Raw genomic sequence first — 18,648 nt, forward strand, 5'->3', positions numbered from 1 at the left:
CAAAAAATTTCTTACAATATAAGAAGTACTTTTTGTTATTTTATCCAATACAATTTGAGATTTGGCTATGTGGTCAATTATTTTCTTATAATATAAGAATTAATTTTTTTAATTTTTTCCAATATACTGAGAGATTTGGCCATGTGGCCAACTCTCCTCCTTAAGCTATCTCTTGACCAAAACAAAAACTCTTTTAATATCACAATATCTTGCAATAAATCAACCACTTTGTTCATTCTACTACAAGAATGGCATTTCACCATTTCGTCAAATGCTTTCTTGTATTATCAACCCTTACTGACTTTCAACAACAAGAAGGACTATTTTCTACTTAGAATTTCTTAATTTCTATAATTTGGCAATGTGTAAAATCTTGTTCTACAATAAACAAACTGCTTTTTTTGGGAATTAATATTGAGAAATTAAGGCTAAATCTATGGTGGGTTCAATCACACAAATTTTGGGTATGCTAGATTTGGTTGTATGGCAAAATCTTCTAAGACAAACATCTTCTATATTATCTCCAAAAAGGAAGACCATATTCTACTTGGAACTCCTTAATTACTTACAATAATTATAGGAAGTTTGGCTATGTGGTCAAAACTTGACTTGCAACAAGCGAATCACTTTGTTTCCATAAACCATTTGTTTTATTTCATTTTTTCATAACTTCCTATCTATATGGTCATATATAAATATCATATCATTTTGCCATAAATTAGCCACTTTGTCCATTTCACTACAAAATAAAAATTGGCCATATGGTTGAATCTTTCATTTTGTTATCAATGCTAGTATCCAAGAACCCCCCATTCTTGTTTCATTTAGCCATATGATCAAATCTAATCTCATAAATCTTGCAAACCATGAGACTACTTATTTCCTTCCACTATAAAATGATATTTGGCTATATAGTCAAATCCATTTTCACAACATGTTGCAACAAATGAACCACTTTCTTCATATGGTTCTGAAACTAGATTTGGCCATATGGTTAAAACTATTTTGTAAAAATATAGATATCTTATAAGTTTCACCTTGAGGTCAAATCTCCATCTTTCAAGTGTTTTTCACATTACCTTATGTTTATATCTATGGGATTTGCTACATAGTCACATTTATTTATATGTAAATCTCATATTACAATAAATCATATCCTTTATTTAACTAGCCTTTAAAAACCATATGGTAAAAAACAATGGCAAAGTTTCTAATCTCATACATAAGTCTTGTGACTAAATAAGATTTTAGCAAATGGCTAAAACCAATGGCAAAGTTTCTACAATATGACTCCTTTCAAGGGAAACTTACATGTACAATAATTGAAATGTTTACTTTGGGCCAAATGGAGTTGTGAGATTGCTACATAACCACATTGATATATGGGTGGATCTCATATTGGGCTACATCTCATTCTTTGATTAAATAGGGTTTGACCACATGGCCAAAAACCTTAGCAAAGTTCCTAGAGTATGATCCTTGCAGAGGAAACTTACATGGAGAAGAAATCCAATGTTAATTTTGGGACAAAATCATCCATGAGATTTTCTACATAACCACAATGATTTTTCACTATATCTCGTACCACATTGATAGTCAACATTTCATTATCGCTTGACCATTTGGTTAAGCCCATGGCCAAGTCTCACTATTAACATAATTTGATCTTCTAACCAAATCCCATGGAAAAGTTTCTATTGTATGATTCTTGCAAGGAAAACATAATTAATACTAACTTAGAGCCAAAATAATCCATGAGATTTAATACATAACCACATATATTTATGGTTAGATCTCATACCACACTTAATCTCAAATTTTAATATTTTATTTTATGAAAGAGTACCTTTGGAGTATATTTATCTTGTATTTTGTAAAATCTTGTGGTGGTGTGTTTTCAATTTTCAACCTAGAAATCTTATACATTTATTTAAGTTTTGTGAATTTCAACTATTTGTAGATCCACTTTTGTTTAACAATTTTTCCTCTTTGTAGAACTATTCAATGGCAAAGAAAGATAGTGTATCAAAAAAGGAGACCCAAACCATTAATGGACTTACTGGTGATTTTGTGTATCCATGGTATGTGGATGTTTATGATAGACCTCTTATTTACTTTAAAGAGTGATATTGCATTTTTTCAACAAGATGGTGTCATAGAGAATCTAACAGATGAATGTGTTGGGAAAGAGGAAATACTGTGTAATCTTATAAAGACCTCGAGGGGTTCACTATAGATGTTGTATGGTGTCACGTGAGTGTAAGGGAGGGGGGTTTTTGGAAGGGGACACTTAAGCGTATACATTAGAGGTAGACCCCTCTTAATTTCCTATATTGAACTTAAATTTAAGGAGGGGAAGAGGGAAAAAAGAAGGAGGGGATGCATTTGATCACCTCTCTCCATAGATTGGTTTCTCCATGGCATACAAGAGACTTTGACAAGTAAGGTTAAAACCCTAAACCCTCACATAGTAGGGTTATTGAATTAATCATAGTGTGGGAGGGGGGGAGTTGGCACTCTCCCATGGTTTTGGTTGAGAGATTCAACTCCCCTTCTTCCAAAGAGAGCTTGGTGTCTGCTTAGTGTAGTCACTTTAAGTATAAACGGGTTCGATTCTCCTACTCTCTCTCCTCATGTGGTAATGGGACATGGTGTCATGCCGCTACACGCACACTATGTAAAAGAATCTAGAGTGTGGCTTTCTTTTAGATTTAGAGAGCCAATGCCATTTTAGACATTAGTGTTAGTGTCCATGGTTCAAAAATATTAGATTTTAATCCATTTTTAATATTCTAGATATTATCTCTTGTAAAAAAATCTACAAAACTATAGACAACTTCTAGATTAGGATGACATGTAAAAGAAAGCATGTAGCTTTCAGCTAATTTGAGAGGATTTTATGTAAAAAGAGAGATTAGCGAAATCGCACAACGCGCAATCGCTATTTTCAAGCAGTGAACAACACTCCGAAAGTGAGAGATGAAGAAGGAGTGATCTTGCAGGATTCTAGACAAGTGTCCTTGTATTTAACCCCCCTTTCGCAGCCATTGGAAGGATTAGATTGGCGATTTGAGCAGCATAGAGGAAGGTATTGTTTTATACATGTTTTTTTCTATTAGAGTTATATTTTCTCATAATGCTGAAAGAAACTGACAAGCTTCATCTCTGTTAGTACTCTTCTATATTTTCTAATTCTTTTTGGAAGTATTCTTTTACATCTTCATCTTCAATCTCTTTGAACCCCTTCTCTTTTCTCTACTCCTCTCCTTGAATCTACCTTCACCCTGCTGTCACTTATCTTCAAGAACTTGGCTTGAAACCTTCAACACTTCTCTTATCTCTACCATCTCTGCAGTCTAAGCTCTTAAACCCCCATACATTCTTCTCTTGCCAAACCCCTGTGGTGACCCTGGACCCTACGTACTGCAACATTGGTGAACCCGATGTGAAGGTCGGTGTAAGAGAACTCCAAGATGGGGGATTCTTTAGGAGATACTCTACAACAATTGGTGTGCATACTGCAGTAGACTCAACAACAACAAATCCAAATGTTACAACAACAACAACAAAGGCAAGAAGAAGAGAAGATTGATTCCATAGCTATCAAGGCCCTAGAAGAAGTTGGACATGAATTAAAATAATTTAATTGTCAAAATGTCTATGTTTTCATTTGTTTGTATGTTGAGAAAATGCTCTTCTTTGGTGTACCGCAACATGCATGGAGCCATTATTTTGCCAGACTAGCCAAGTATGGTCTTCAAGAAAGAATCCATGGTCTTTTCCAACACGATGCAGATTGGGTTGCATTCAAAAAAGCCCTACGTGAAGAATTATTCTTAGAAGACTCTAGCCTTATGATGAAGAAAATTTTCACTGAATGGGTTGAAAAACCCAACAAAGGTTTAGCTGCAACAGCTCTATACCATGAATTTGAAAGTAAATTTGGACAACTTAATGCTGAAGACCAACAAAGAATGGAAGGTCAAAAGATTGAATTATTCCTTAAGGCTACTGATCCCATTCTGCAAGAAAAGCTTGCTAATCGCCTAGAAGATGCTACCTCCGAATCAGGAGTCAAGACTACATGGATAGATGTTACTGATGCAGTTAACATGATTGCTCAAAGAGAGCGGATGCGACTAAGATTGGGCTCTACTTCAACCTCAACAACTCCATTGATGGAGCTTATTCCACCTTTAAAATCCCCTATTCCTTTGACTAATCAACCAACTCTTTCTTCTTCTGTTCCTTCTAAAAATGATATCATGGATGAACTTATTAAAAGCATGTGTGACCTTCATTTGAATCTTATAGAAATTAGTTCAAAAGTAGAGAAGCTGGATGTCAAAGTTGAAGAACGAGGACAATAATTAAATCAAAGACCCATGAGAGAAGGCTTTAAGAGGCACTGTATTTGGTGCGACAACCAACAACATGACAAGAGGGAGTGTTCTGCCTTCTGTGAGGCTGAAGCACAGAAGCTCGTCTTTTGAAAAGATAGAAAAATTCATGTAGTTGAAACTGGTCTTCCATTGGAACCAAATTTTGGCAATGGTGGAATGAAGAAAATATTAAAAGATTTAGCTATAAACAATGCCTATGCAACAATTGATGCGACTACCTATGGGCTGCAAATTGAGCCAACTAAATCAAGTTTGAAAGCATGTAAAGCTAATGTGCAATCTAAAGTATAGATGTAGGCACTAGATCAAATGGAACGTGGTAAAGCAGCGAAAGAAGACTTGGCAGTGCATTCGAGGAATAATTGGTTGGAAAGAACCGATAGATTCTTTTTTCGCCTTTGCACATTTGGCTGACGTCAATCATAAAGAAGTCTTGATTGAAGAAAAGAGAAGAAGAGAAGTTGAACTAGGGCTTTCCTCTTTTGGCCCTCCAAAACGGGTAAGTAGAAGAATGCCTGAACAACCAAAGCTTGCTGAAAATATAACCCCAGATCAAGAGATGGAAGATGCACCACAAACAAAGAAGACCGAAGGAAAGAAGAAAGGCAAGCAGCCAACAGACTACAAATTGCAGTCTAACATAGAGTATGCAACCAATCTCAAACGAGTCCTAGAAGAACGAATTCTAGGAAGCAAAATTGAATTCACCTTGGGCAAAATTCTTGGAATTGCCAAACGTGGTTTCCATGATGTAATTATTAATGTAATCAAAAGGAAAAGACAATATGTTGGTGATGAAACTGAAGAAATAGTGCATGCTTTTTTGCAAGCTCTTCAAGTTTTTGTGCAGGATGAAGAGAAGCTGACTTCACAAGGAATTCATCTTGAAGCAATTAAAGAATTAATTGCAGCAATTGAAGTTGAAGATAAAGAAAACATGAATGCAAAAATTAAAGAAGTCAAAGCTGAAAATGTAATGGTCAACTGGTCCAAACCAGTTGGGCAGCCCACCTCTCAAAAATAAGGCCGTCTATAGCACATGCATGAGGAGAAAGAGGCTCGGTTCATTCCAAGCAGTCACTACTCCCGTACGCATTGGGCAAGAGCAACAATGGAGATAGTCGTCAAAATTGGAGAAAAAGAAACACCATGTATTGCACTCTTAGACCATGGCTCGAAGATAAACGTCATGGCAAGGAGTCTCTATGAAAGTGGTGGATGGCCCATAGATGTTGATCCAGGATGGCGAATGAGAGCTGCAAACAACTCTTCTGGAGAGTTATATGCTGCATGTCCTAATGTGTAGCTAACTATTGGAGACATAAAAGACAATTTTCACTTTTTTATTCAAGACTCTTGTAGTTACCCTATCATTCTTGGGCAACCTTACATTTCTAAAAGCCTGCTTGGAGACAAAATCTCTTGATGATGGTTCTTCCTATGCTCGAATCCAAAGCAAGGATAATGAATGAGCTATCCAATTTCTTGCTGTGTGTGCTAACCATCATCGAAACAGAGATCAACTGCGTGATTATCATGTGCCTCCTAATGCCAAAGAATTCGAGGGTTTTTGGGCTGCACTACTATAAAAGGAGGCTATGGTAGTGCATCATATAAGAAGATTGAACCTCCTTATGCAACAGAAATTGTGTCTCTAGCAAATTTGTATATATGGACAGCCAATTGTATGGGTTGTTATAAGTCTCTTTCGGCCATGAATAAGGCTGAAAGAAAATATTTATGTCATGTAAAAAGGGAGTTGAAAAGTTATGACATGATGGCTAAAAATGAAGATATTTCGGGCATTTTTTTTGGATTGATTACTACTGATACATTGGCTGAAATATATGCAGCTGCTCATGCAGCAAATTAGGCAGAAAATCAGTCCATAGAAGTATGTACATTGGATTTTTATCAAACAATTCAAGAATTTGTTGAGCAGGAAGACATTGGTTTACTCAACAAGGTTGAAGCGCAAGTGGAGACAAAATACAAGACGGTGGATAAGAAAGTCAAACATGTGGCAGTCCCACTGCCTCTTGAAAGTGAAGGACTGGCTGATAGGGCAACAAATTAGCCAAGTCTTTGTGATCCTTCCAACATTAGTCACAAGTTCACATCTGAAAGTATAAAAGAGCTCAAAATAGGTGAAAATTATTTCCTTTCGCCAGCTGAAAAACATTCTTTTATGAAAATGCTAATGAAACATGGAAAAGATTTTGCATTTCAACCAAATGAAATAGGCTGTGTGGATCCAAATATTGTGGCTCCTATGGTCATTTTTACAGTCCCACATGTGCCTTGGAACCTCAAGCCTATTCATGTTCCAAGGGCGCATTTGCCCAAATTATTGGAACTTCTAAATGAAAAGATCAAAATGAAGATTTCAAGACCTTCTTCAACGCCCTACTCAAATCAATGGTTTACCGTGCCCAAGAAAAATGGATCTTTATGATTCATTCAAGATCTACAACCTATTAATCGTGTCACAATCCAAAATGTTGGTTTGGGTCCAATTGTTGATGAGTTTGCTGAAGCTTTTGCAAGTAGAGCAATTTATTCTATGGGTGACCTATATTTAGAATATGACCAATTTCAGCTTTCATTAGAAAGCGAGACATTACCACAATGAAGACACCTCTTGGATTGGTCCATATGTGCACTCTACCACAAGGTGCAACAAACTCCATAGCCCATATGATGAATGCCATGCACAAAGTCTTAAGGGGCTTTATTCCACAACTTACTCTTCCATTTCTTGAAGATGTACCTATCAAGGGATGTAAAGTCAATGAAAATAATGAGGAGCTTGACCAAGATGGCTGCAGAACATTTGTAGTTAACCATATTCATGATTGTGATAGGATTTTGACAAGGCTAGAATAAATTTTTAAGCGACAGATTGAATATCTGGGATTCATTGTATTAGCGGAAGGAATTTCAATAGATCTGACCAAGGTCAGAGACATTCTGGAGTAGCCAAAACCAACTTCTGTCAAAGAAATACGTGGATTGACAGGATGGTACATGGTCTTTATCAAAAACTATGCTTTGATTGCAGCACATCTGACTGATCTACTAAAGAAGCAAGTATCAATTGTATGGTCACCTGCTGAACAGTCCAGCTTTGACAAATTAAAGCAAAGCTTGGTATCAGCACCCATCCTAAAACTTTCTGATCTTAGTAAGAGATTTGAAGTGATAACTGATGCTAGCACACTTGCCTTAAGATGTGTGCTTATGCAAGAAGGTCACCCCGTACCACACTCTTCAAGGAAACTGAAGAGCCATGAAAGGAACTATGCTACCTACGATTTGAAGCTGTTATCTGTCATCCATGCTCTCAAACTTTGGAGACACTACTTGCTGGGTAACAAATTTACCCTAGTGATGGACCACAAGAGTCTTAAGTGGATTTCCACCCAGAATGAGCTCAATATGAGGCAACGATGATGGATTGAAGTGCTGGAAGAATATGATTTTGAAATCAAATACCGGCCTGGAAAGGAGAATGTAGTTGCCGATGCACTCAGTTGCAAGGCATTTCTGAATTCTCTGATTTTGAAAGATCCATGAGATCTCTAGCCATAAAGATATCCATGCCAAACAACCCAATTCTTGAGCTAGCTAGAGATGAGGCATGTCATGACCCAACCTATCAGAAATTGCTAAGGGAGATCCCCATCAAGGATCAAGACCCGAAGCTACAAACAAATTATCAAGAATTCTCTATCAATAGTGGACTTGTCTACTATAGGACGAGATTATGTATACCAGCAAGCCAATCACTCAAGCAGAAGATACTTTGGGAAGCCCATGACTCCCCTTTCTCGGGATATCCTAGCTATGCCAAGACCCTTAATGCAGTCAAGAAGAGCTATTATCGGGAGAGGCTCAAAGGTGACGTTCTCAAATATGTCATGGAATGTTTGTCTTGTCAATGTATTAAGGCCGAACATGTCAAAATGCTAGGGAAATTGCAACCACCTGACATTCCCCAAATGAAATGGGAATTCATTAGTATGGACTTTGTTGTTGGCCTGCCCCAAGTTCAGGGAGGATACAACTCCATTATGGTTGTGGTGGATATGCTTACCAAGGTTGCACATCTTATCCCTATTAAGACAAACTATAAAGCCTCGGACATCGCAAGGTTGTTCATCAAGGAAATATTCAAACTGCATGGGTTACCCAGAAGAATCATTAGTGATCATGACTCTCTCTTCACCTCACACTTCTGGAGGGCTATCTTCAAGGCCATTGGGACTCAACTCTATTTTAGTACAGCTTATCATCCCCAAACTGATGGTCAAACAGAACGAGTCAAGCAAGTCATTGAAGATATGCTTAGGGCACAATGCTGTCGCGAACCCAAAAAGTGGATTCAATATTTGCCACTGGTTGAGTTTTCCTACAATGCTTCTTACCAACAAAGCGTTCAAATGATCCCTTTTTAAGCATTGTATGGGCACGATTTCCACACTCCTTTAAGCTTCTCAGATCTAACCTTGAGGGTTGAAGCTTCAAAGCAGATGCTGGAAGACATGGATGACCAAATCAAGTCAATAAGACAAGACATCCAAGCCGCCAAGGACAGATAGAAGGCTTTTGCGGATTTGAAATGGCAAGACAGATCCTTTGTTGAAGGTGATATGGTCTTCATTCGCGTACATCCAAAGAAGAGTTCCCTATCCTTGGGTGAATGCAAAAAGCTAAGTCCAAGGTGTTGTGGACCCTACAAGATTCTCAAGTGCCTAGGGCCTAATGCTTACAGACTGCAACTCCCCGAAAACCTAAAAGTTCATAATGTATTCCATATCAGCCTATTGAAAAAGTATGTGCCTAACGCTAGTCACGTGCTTGATGATCAACAAGTTGTAATGCCTAGCCAAGGAGTCCTTGAGCTACGGCCTGACAAGATCTTAGATGTTAGGGAGAGGCATTTGAGATCCATAACCTTGAGAGAATATCTCATCTAGTGGAAAGATTACCCCGAAGAGGATGCCACTTGGATGGATGAAAGTACTCTCAACCAACAATACCCCCAGATCTTCTCGAGATGAGGACATCTTGGTTCCTCTAAGGGGGAGAGAATGTAATATTTTTGCACGAAATATTAATGATCCTAGACCCTGCACATCCTACGCAAGAGCAACTTAAAGTAATCTCCCGCAACAATAAAATTTTAGGCTAAGTGATCCCTCTGCGTGCACTAGCAAACTCCAGCCTGCATTGTGCATAAGAGGCCAAGGCTCCCCCCTAAGCTTGAGGGGGGAGGAGAGAGGAAGAATCAGTCATGCTGCAGTGCTGCCCGCCATCGCCGCCATGATGCCTGCACGCCGCCAAGGCTGCCGCTAGGCTGTTGCGCTGCCCCCATCATCACCATCATCATCATCAACATCTTCGTCGTCATCTTCACCTCCCTCCTCATCATCATCTCCTCCATCATTTTCTCTCTCCACGTCATCTAGAACAAAATCTTGGAAGCTTCTTTTGGAAGGTTCCATTAGAGACTTCCATAAGCCTTATTCACCCACACCTCTCCAGTTTTTCTTAAAATCGTATCTACAAGCGCCGTGTCCTACGCGGGAGAGGAGATCTCGGACTGGGAGACTTCGAAACGCGCGAGCAAACCAAGGGGGGAGTTTCTTGTGACAAATTCACTGCATAAATGCCTCCTAAGCAAAAGTCACGAGGCGCATACGCGGGAGCTTCCAACCCGAGTACGTGAGTGGACAATGCCTTGAATCTTAACGCCCAGGTTCCGATAAATTTCTTGCATGAAAATGATGCATTTAAGCATGTCTTTAATTCACATAGGCAAGTTTGAATACATTGGAAAATTTATATACTCGCATCGAATTACCAAGTTAAGTTGCATGACGAGTACTTGCATGGTCATGGTAGTTGCATACTTGAACACATATTGCATAAGTTAAAAAGGTGGATTTGTCTAAAGGCATCCTTGTTGCCTCGCAAAAAGAACAACGCATATAATACATAATGCACTTAGGTATAATTTCCTAGTTATGACGCATGTATGAGATAAATCTTAGATGCCCATTGAATGATGTCCAAATAGTCGCAATGCATGGAAAATTGCATGTGAAGATGGTTGCATTTTAGGTTGGGTTAAGTGATAAAAGGAAAGATTAAATCAATGAAGAACTCATGGCATTCACTCATGCATGGGGTTCTTCTATCAAAACTTGAATGCATCCTCATTAAAAATATCAAAGCTTTGATTTCATTGCATCAACATAAGGTTTATAAGAGTTAGCTCTGAATTGTCAATCATTATAGTTTAGGGCAAGGAAAAGTAATGATCATTGTAGATCTTATAGCTAAAGGCAAAAAGTCTATGGTTTGAAGTTGCATACTCGCATGGAATGATGCATCTCACCTATCTTCTAGTTACTTACATCTTTTTGGGGAAAGTACTTGCAATTTTAGAAGAATGTATTTGCATCCTTAAAAGAAAGGTCATCTTAAATCATGGGTTAGTTAGATCAACTAAGTGATTCACGTATAGTTGAATAGCTTACATGAGAATCATAAAGGTATGATTAGCTTGTGTACGACGATCACCTCAAAGTGCTAGGTAGGGTTAAGTTACGTTAAAATTCTGCCTAGTATCGCACTTAGGATGCCAACCTAATATTTGTGATCCAAAAGATCCTACCCATGTCCTCGAAAATGTTAGGGTTGTCAAATCGGCCGTGCAAGAATGATCTAGGGTTCTCACCCTAGTGATCGGATGACCAAATGCTAGACTTCCGCAAGGAAATTAGGAACCCTAGGGCCAAAAGCATTATCGGCCTAGTAGAGTTAGGGTTGGGTTAGGTCAAGAAGGTTCCCAAACCCTATATCTTGACCAAAAGTATTATTGACCAAGGAATACCGTGTGATGGGAGAAATAATCCCACAAGTTAGGTGCGACACCTATCTTGTGCAACAAGTTGCAACGTCACATGGTTTTGTGTCTAAAGCACAAAATAGTATTGCCACTCCTTAGAGCAAGGTTGATGAGTTCTAAGTACAAGTCTAAATTTCTAGAGGATGAGTAATCATCTTACTACATCACCCTTCCTTGGGGCTGATTTGTCAAGTTAGGGAAATTATGAATTTCCTAGCAAGCAATTGACCAATCAAGTGAGAACAACGGGGTTGTCCAGGATTTATTGCCCTTAATATATGGAAGCCTAAAGTATTGACAATTTGGGTTAACAGGGTATAAACCCTAACCCAAGGAAAGAGGGTAAACAAGCAATTCAGCTTACGAAACCCTTGGGATCTTGCCAAGTTGCGATTGATCCCGGATCAAATAGTGGATGTATTAGGAGAGAAGGATTTATACCTTAGCAAGTTGGCCATATAAACGACCACTGGAGTGCTTGTATTTGTACACTTATGAGCACTATTTGTACTTCTTTGATCAGGGAACTAATGCTAGAAAAATAACTAATGCTTCAGGTTGAAATCCTGGAGGGAGAGGTAGCATCAGTTACCCCCGACTGTCTACCTGACCCTATCCAAGGGGGTTGTTAGCCGCGCTGGGTACGTGGAGAAAAGGAAAGTTGTGGGAACTATAATCAAAGCATTCAATGATGCTCATGAGGTTGTATTTGATGTATATGCAAGTGGACTTGCATCTAAGGTAGCATTGGTAAATCACATGAAGACTATTGCAGTGTTTTAAAACACTCAAGAGCAAAGAGAGGTTGAAGCACAATTGTGGAGAGTCCATGAGAGTGCCAAACCAAATTCAAATGCCCAAGGGGTTCCTCATACTGAAGCATACTGAAGTTCAAGTTCTTGAAGTACCACCCAAGGGCATATAGGAATTAATCCAAGATATAGTAAGTCTAATTATGAAAGAGAAATTTAAGGCTACTTTAGGTGTTTAAACTTTGTTCCTTCTCTTGTCATCAAGGAATTTATCATCCTTTGTAAGGAAAACTGTTTAAAGGAGATTTTGTGTAAGAACACTTATCACAATGAAAAGTTTGAGCTAGCTATGCAAAATTTACTTAAGTTTATTTTAGATCTTATTTCAATTAAACTCTCATATGTGCTGTGTAATAATCTTGTCATGTTAGTTTTGGTTATATTTGTCCACATGGTCAAATCTCTTATCTCTAATAATCTCTTTTACTACATCACTAGTGTATGCCTATGCATATACCTTAGGATAAGAGATCCAACAATATATTGCACACCCCAAAAAAGTTTCACTATACCCCCCAAAGGAGTTTTATCTCACTAGCAAATATTAAAACAAAGATTTCATCCCTAATGTGTCTTTTGAGATGTGTATATGGAATGGTTAGTCCTTAAGAAGAAACTATGAAAACTTTATCCATGTGTCACTTATACTTGACAGTAGTTTTGGTCACATGATCAAATGTATCATGTTTAAATTTTCTTTTAATAATTATGACTAATAATCACCTTCTTTGTACATGGAATTTTGAAGGCCTTTTTAGCATTTGAGTATGTTTAACATTATAATGATAATATAATTTTTGTAAACTAATTACAATCCTCTATTGTTAGTAGCCCAAGTATCCTTATAATTAGTGATAAAAAGTAGGTATGGAAAAATGACTTTATTAGAATAGATTTTACCTCAAAGAAGTCATCATTTATATTTTCTTCACCTCATGATATTACTATTGGTTAGATTTGTCCACATGGTCAAACATCGAAACTTCTTGATTAAGTAGATCATGCTAAGACATTCTCTTTCAATGACCAAATATTTTCTCTCTAGATTGGACAATCATCTACTTGCATTAAATACTAGACAGAACCATCCATTTGTATCTCTCGAATTATGAAAGGCTTGAAGAAAGGATAACATGATTACTTGATCAAGCTTAACAAGGTAAATCAAGATGGTCAGAGACAGAATAAGAACTATTCTGGCTAAAAGAGTACGCTCGACATATTTCTTGAAGAGCTAACTGAGTTACCTCCGGAAAGAGAAGTTGATCATGAGATCAAACTTGTTTTAGGAGTTGCTCCAGTGGCAAAGAAACCTTACAAAATTTCTATTCTTGAAGCCATCAAACTAAAAGATCAACTCAAACAACTACTAGAACAAGGGTATATGTGGCCAAGTAGTTCACCATGGGGAGCCCCAGTATTATTCCAAAAGAAGAAAGATAGAACTCTCCGTCTTTGTATCGACTACGGAGGGCTAAACCATGTAACACTAAAGAATAAGTACCCTATCCCAAGGATTAGATGAGCTTCTTGATCATCTACAAGGAGCAAGGATATTTTCTAAGATTGATCTTCCGTCGGGATATTACTAGATCAGAGTCAACAATGAAGATATTACTAAAACCTCCTTCAACACAAGATACGATCATTTTAAACTCACTGTGATATCATTTGGGTCGACAAATGCTCCAGCTACCTTCAACAGGTTGATGCACGACATTTTCAAACCTCATCTCGATGATTTTATTCTTGTATTCTTTGATGAAGTTCTAACTTATTCTAAGCAGGAAGAAGATCATGAACCACATCTTTGTATTGTGTTGTAGACGATGAGAGCACACAAACTGTATGCCAAGAAGAAGAAGTGTGCCTTCTTCAAAAGGAAGATTGAGTACTTGGGATTCATAGTGTCTTCTAAAGATATATCAGTAGATCCTACAACGGTCAAAGCTATTCAAGATTGGCCACCCCCAACCACTATCAAGGAAGTGAGAAGTTTTCTAGGTCCGACAGGATGGTATAGGATATTCAGTAGAAACTATGTCCAAATTGTAGCACCTCTTACAGATCTACTCAAAAAGCAAGTTGCCATTAACTAGACGCTAATTGAACAATCTAGCTTTGAGCAACTAAAGCATAGTTTGGTAAGTGCTCCTATCTTAAGGCTACCTAACTTAAGCAACGAATTTGAAGTTGTCATAGAAGCTAGCTCTCTTGCATTGGGATGCGTACTAATGCAGGAAGGTCATCCTATAGCTCACTCTTCGAGAAAGTTGAAAGCCCATGAAAAGAGATATGCTACTCATGACCTAGAGTTGTTAGCTATGATTCATGCTCTCAAATTATGGAGACATTAATTGCTTGGAAATAAGTTTTCTTTAGTCACGGATCATAAAAGTCTTAAGTGGATTTTACTCAACCTGATCTTAAAATGACACGATGGTGGATCGAAATTTTTCAAGAGTATGACTTTGAAGTTAAGTTCAGACCTGGTAAAGAAAATGTAGTAGTAGATGCCCTTAGTTGTAAAGCCTTCCTTAATGCTCTTATCAATAAAGAACCATCTAGGGCACAAACTCTAGCTACAATGGTATCAATGCCAAATAATCCCAAACTCAAGACTAAGTATTAAGAATTGTTTTGGGAAGTTCAAAATAATTGTTTTGGGAAGTTCAAAATAAGGAACAAGATCCCAAACTCAAGACTAAGTATTAAGAATTCTGTACAAATGAAGACGAAGGACTTGTTATTTCAAAATGAGACTATGCATTCCTTCAAGTCAAACTCTCAAGAGAAGGATACTTTGGGAAGCACATGATTCTCATTTTTCAGGACACCCGAGATATGAAAAAACTCTTAATGTTGTTAGGAAAAGTTATTACTGGCAAAAACTCAAGGGTGATGTACTTAAGTATGTCACTGAATGTCTAAATTACCAAATGGTAAAATCTAAACATGTCAAGTTACCAGGGAAACTCTAGCCACTTGACATTCCCTAGATGAAATGGGAATTTATTAGCATGGACTTTGTAGTTGGGTTACCTTCTGTACAAGGAAGATATAACTCAATAATGGTAATAGTAGACATGCCAACAAAGGCCACTCATCTTATTCCAACAAAAACCAATTACAAAGCTTCAGATATTGCAATAACTTTTGTAAAATAGATTTTTAGGTTGCATGGGTTACCTAAAAGGATCATCAGCTGATCATGATTTTCTTTTCACATCACATTTCTGGAAGAGTTTATTTGAAGCCATTGGAACCTAACTTTGTTTCAATATTGCTTATCATCCACAAATTCATGGGCAAATAGAATGAGTTAATCAAGTGATTGAGGATATTCTGCACGCATATTGTAGCAAGGAACCTAAGAGGTGGATTCAATATCTACCCTTACTAGAATTTTCTTATAATGCCTCCTATCATTGAAGTATTCAAATGACTCCATTTCAGGCACTATATGGTCAAGATTTCCATATACCACTAAATTTTTATGATCCTACTCTAAGGGTAGAAGCTTTGAGAAAATGTTGGAAGAAATGGATGATTAAATCAAGATTATCAGACAAGATATTCAAGCTGCCAAGGACCGACAAAAGGCATATGCTAATCTGAAAGGGTAAGAACAAATCTTCAAAGAAGGAGACATGGTCTTCGTCCGTGTCCATCCAAAAAAGAGTTATTTATCTAAAGGAGAATTTAAGAAGCTAAGTCAAAGAAAATGTGGACCCTATAAGATTCTCAAGTGCTTAGGACCAAGTGCTTACAACATACAACTCCGTGAGAATATAAAATCCATAATGTATTTCATGCTAGCTTATTGAAAGCATACGTAGCTAACCTGAACCATATACTTGATGATCAACAAGTTGTAATACCTAACCAAGGAGTCCTTGAACTACAACTTGACAGAGTAATTGATGTAAGGGAGAGAAATTTGAGGAGTAGAACCCTTAGAGAATAGCTTGTCTAATGGAAGGATTGTCCTAAAGAAGATGCTACATGGATAGATTAGAATGTTCTTCATCAACAATACCCACGGTTTGTCTCGAGATGAGGACATCTCGATTTCTCTAAGGGGAGGAGGATGTAATACTTCCACGCAATTAAAATTCAGTTGGTTAGTTCGAAAGTTAGTTAGTCAATTAATAAGGTAGTAAGGTTATTAACTAAAGTAAAAACTAACTAACATTAATAACTAACACTTTTTATTTAATTACTAAAAAAAGAGAGTCATAACCCAATTTTTTTTTCAATTTGACAAGGATTGTAGCCACCCATCACAAAAATTACAATGTGAATGAGAGTTATGAGCCATATTAGTTATTAATGTCAATGTGTAAAATATGGATGGTCCAAAAATATTAGATTTTGGATAAGATTAGCATATTTTTTATATTGTGGATGTTATTTATTATAAATATCCTAAAAAGATATGAAAATATCAAGAACAAGATGTCATGTAAGAAAAGCAATTGGCTTTTTCAGCCAGTTTTGAAGATTTAATGAAAAAAAAAGAATGATTGGCGAAATTGCGCAAGTCAGGATCGCAGTGTATAGGCAACAAACAATAGTTTGAACAAGGAGAAGAAGGAGGAGTGATCCAGAATATTTCTAACAAGAGTCTTAGAGTTTTAAACCCCTTTTGGAGGCAATGTAACTATCAGATTTGTGATTTGAGCATCAGACTACATCTTAGAAGTTTTAGATTGCTGATTTTTCCAAGATTCCCTCCACAAAGAGCTCTTCTTCTCAGTCACAATCCTTCTTATCTTGTTTAGCTATAAATAATGAGGCATGGGGAGCAATTAGAGAGGCATAAGGATACCCCAAGAGGTTGTAAGAGAGAGGTAGAGAGAGGGAGGTAGAAGGATACCCCTCCAAGAGGCTGTGAGAAGGAGCTTGAGAGAGTAGAGTAGTTTATTATCGTCCAACAGAAGGTCGAATTATGACCCATGGGACCTTTTCAGATATACAATGATTCTCCTCCCCCATGGTAGGAAGAAAGGGTAGCTATGGTGAAAGAACGATCTATGCAGCATGTTCTCCCGAGAGTGTAACATGTGGGTGATGAGAGCCCCTAACTTCGATATAGGAGTAGTAGTAAAAAATTGGTGAAAAGGCCCCTGTAAAGGCATATGCTGGGCATGTCATAATCATGTGCTCCTCTGATTCTACACTCTATAGTAGTCCACACAACTTGCATAACCTCATCTCTCTTTCATGTCCACTGCATGCACCTATCTCGATCAATAAAGTGTGTGATTGAGTATGAAGTCGTGCAATACTCCGTCTAAATACCACTGAGAGTGGGTTGGCTATGTATGGCTGTGTGTGTGCCTCTGCCTGCATGTAGGATTCCCAACATGAAGGATAGATATGCATACTGTAATAAGAAAGTTTGCCATTTGCTCCCTTGCTTTGATATTTTTCTTGATATGCTCATAAGAGGTCTAATTGAAATGTGTCCATGCATATATCATTGGATGCCATATCTAGATATCTACCCACTCCCCATCCTTTAAACCATTCTTGCATATCTAGCACCCATCCTGTTGAAAGCGCTTTACTTTTTCACATTTTTTGTAGGTGTGTGCTAGCATTCCATGCCCATTTGGGGAGCCTACTATCATCGATTTGATGTACTCAAGTGGCATATCTTAGTATTCGAATCCTAGCATGTACCTCAATCGGCCGACGGCCAATTTCCAAAAGCGTAAGTACATATGGTGTGGTGCTTTTGATGCCCAAATGTCTATGAATAAAAACTTTTTTTAGCTTCTTAACATCGTTCCATGCAGATGAGGAGATGCTCCCCCCCCCACACTTCCACTTCATATAATGCCATTTGTAGAACATATGCATCAAAAATCATACAGCATATTTTCCAACATTTAGTATCTCTACGGTTGCAGTCATTTTAAAAGTGATAACACTTGGTTTTCCTTGCCGCTAATCACCGCTCCACACATGTATGCGATCTGTGTCTACAGGTATCTTAATCCCCAAGTATTTGAAAGTAGATACTACCTCTATAGACTGTCATGTGTAATGTACTTTTGGTGGGGGTCTTTGATTGCTTGGTACGCATAGCCATTAGCTTTGTTTTTTATACATTCACTGTCAAACCACTATCTTGACAAAACCATTCAAGAATCCCATGAACCATTGCATACATTCCCCAGTATATGTAAAGAAGACCACATCATCTGCATAAAGCAGGGGCAAGATGGCAAACATACCAATATGCAAGCTTTTGGCTTCCTCTTCATTCATAGCTGCGAGAAGTATTTCCTCTAGCTTATCAATGCATAAACCAAATAATGTAGAGGAGAGCGAGCAACCTTGTTTGACTCCCATATTACTCTCAGATACTTGTGGCACCCCGTTGCTGTTGAGATATCGAGATCCACTCGTGATATGCCAAGGTGACCGTTGTGCATTTATGTCACCGACTTGTCAGTTGCAGATGCAATTGGTACACCGCCCATGAATAATAGCTAGATGACAGCTA

This window comes from Lygodium microphyllum, chromosome 17 (assembly GCF_053477565.2).
Source record: "Lygodium microphyllum isolate KBCC chromosome 17, Lygodium_microphyllum_v1.1.10, whole genome shotgun sequence".
In the NCBI taxonomy this organism is placed as follows: domain Eukaryota; kingdom Viridiplantae; phylum Streptophyta; class Polypodiopsida; order Schizaeales; family Lygodiaceae; genus Lygodium; species Lygodium microphyllum.